The sequence below is a fragment of the Clinocottus analis genome, unplaced genomic scaffold (genome assembly GCF_023055335.1).
Source record: "Clinocottus analis isolate CAN_PGR_092001 unplaced genomic scaffold, fCliAna1.0.p SCAF_8, whole genome shotgun sequence".
Lineage (NCBI taxonomy): Eukaryota > Metazoa > Chordata > Actinopteri > Perciformes > Cottidae > Clinocottus > Clinocottus analis.
In genome coordinates this window covers 20,131,249-20,134,135 of record NW_027176240.1, presented here as the reverse complement: position 1 = coordinate 20,134,135, position 2,887 = coordinate 20,131,249, and positions in this window count along the sequence as shown.

The following is a 2,887-nucleotide window of genomic DNA, read 5'->3' as shown; positions in this document are numbered from 1 at the left end:
TATATATATTAAGCCACAACTTCTGATACCGAGAAATCAAGACAATGCGGAAGTGCCAAGAAAATTGCAGTTCCTCAAAATGGCCACTTGAGGCTGGTTTGAAAAGCAAGTAGATCTCTGCAGATCCTCCTTGTTAAAACGATAAAGTTTAATTTAATTAAACAGGTTTACAGTCTGGTACAAAAACGGTTTTGGTGTCTCTTAAATCACCGTTCACGGTCTGTGTTTATTTTATTTTATAATATCATGCTTCTCAAACCTTTTACATTCAAAATGTGCTTCAAAATGTGTTGGTCGGTGTATTTTTTTCTAATTGCTGTAGACAACAAACATTGTTATTTTTATTAGACTGACCGAAAGCCGTCAGTCCTGCAACAAATTACCTTGTGTTCTTATATTTTGCCTCTTCTGATTGCTGTATGATGGTATTTATCCATTCATCCATTTATTCAGTGTTGTATTTCCCTTCAGAGGTGTTGACTCAACATCATGGTCATCGGTGGCTATGAGCTGCTGATCAACTTCATTGTGTTTTATTAAGAAGTAATATTTCAACTGCCCTTCTGAAGGATGTGCCAGCATTGCAGTTACAGCCTCCATGAAGTAGCTTTAAGATCACCACTTCAAAACACTTTCAAATAAAACAAAATATCTGATCTCTCACAAACAACAACTAAACTAAACTAAAAGACCAAGGAAAGGTTGCTCGTGCAAGAAGTTGGGATTGAAAACTGCAGTCTCATGTCTCAAAGCCAAAGTATGCTCTAATAGGGTCGTACTCAAGAGTGTTAGTTTGTAATGTGTAATGTATAACAGACTGCCACCTCAGTGACATGGAGTCATGCGAATATCATACAGCATATACGTTCAGATTGTTGATACCAGACTTCCATCGACAATCATCAAAGTTCTCTTTCATGACACGCCACCCTTTTTTGATGTTGGTCTAATATGTAACTAGTGCGATACAGTGTTTGGTTTGTCTGCTGGCAGACTTGATATGAAGCACTAAGCTAACAAAACACACAGGTTCTTAGTTCCAGTTGATTATGCACAGATGAAAACATAGTTACGACATTATATTCCATTTGGTAAACATAAACACTTGGTTAAGTTTAGGAAAAGATCCTGGTTTGGGTATAAATAAGTCTCCTATGCAAGTTAAGTACCTAAAGTATGGTTTCACAAGAGACACAAACAACAGTATCCTGTGTGAACTTCATGTGTTGTTTGCGTTAAATGACAAAAAAAGCAAAAAAGCGATGACACAAGACTTGACTTAACGAGACCAGGCTGGTGATGCAGCTTGCAGCTCCTGTTATGTCTCTATTTTGCCTGATATGTGTGTGTGTCTGTGAGTAGGTGGGCGGGACAGTGTGGGGTCTACCTGAGTCCTTGACCCTTGACCTGAAACTCACTGGTGCCGTCTCCATCAGCTTTTCGCTCAATGCAAAGGGGAGCTTTCCATAACCTTTGGCCAAATTAGAGTCTGGCAGCTTGGTGGAGAAGTCTCATGTATAAAAGGTTTTCATCATGGACTGTGCACTTTCCCACTGTTAGTGTAGCTAGTCTCTTGCAAGCAACGATTCACAGTTACAGCATTACAGCATAAACTGTTATCATACTTAAAAGAGGCTAAAAAACTCAAAATAAAAACAGTAGGATTTGGCTATTTCCAAATTAATTGAAAAATATCTGGAATTACGCAGTATGTATAAATGAATAGCTGTTTACTCATTCCAATAGCAACTACAACATTAAACTGAAATGGTGAAGTATGATGTGTTTAAAAGTCATAACTCTTATCTAATATTTTAGGGAACAGCCAAAAGACATCAAGTCACAGACTGGCTACACTAAAGGACTAAATGGTTCACAAGAGTAGAGCTGGTCAGTCAGTGATAAATGCATGTATATATGAAGTGAATATAGGCACTATGATGTCACCCATTGGTCGGTATTTTGGCATTATAATGGTATTTTGCTAACACCATCTTGGCCCTTTAACTGGCCACCATCTTGTTTTTCGACCATTGCCATCTTGTTTTTTGACCATTTCCATTATGTTTTTTTTGGACGTCGCCATGATCCAGACTTATGCGTACCTTTCCACAGAGTTGGTATGTGCTGTATTTGCGACTGACAGAAGTTAATAAAGTATCTCTCCGTCAGGTCTGAAATAACAGTTTAAGGTACTGAGACGTGGAGATAAGAGAATGATCATCCTGTTTGTTTAGTAACAGGAAAACGGCAGCCACCGAAGGGAACCTGCATTGTATCGACTCCACAGAGCCCCAAAGCTCGAGGAAACACCCAACCCCCCCCCTAAAACACACATGCGCGGTCATGTTGTAGACTACAGACATGCATGTTGTCAGGGGATCAGGCTGCTTTGGTTGTCTGCTGCAGGCAATCAGTGGGCAGTTGTCAGACTTCACCATCCTCTGGTGTCATAGCAGGAAGAAATGCAAGGAGGTAAATACTTCTTATTTGGTCTCAAGGACTTTCAAATGCTTTGGACGAGTGCGGAAAAAGGCGCTCTTGAGTGCTTTGCCATTGACTTTGGGTGCATCTAAGTGTGAAACAATCCTTGACAGAACAATTAGTAACCCCAAAAACTTGAAACACCCATTCTCTTTACATCCAGTTTACAAATGACTTCGTCATTTGCTGTTTGACATAAAAGATATTCTCACTCTCAAAACAGTGGCCTGTAAGCTACAAGCGGTGCCCTCTAGCATCAGTTTTGGATGTGTCAGGAATGACGTGTCAGTTACAGTTTGTGAAAAGTAGTTTAACTTTTTACGTCATTGCGTTGACTTTTGGTTTAACATTGGACATGACCAGCGATCTCCTGATTGAAAGTCCACGTTTCTTTGACCCAACT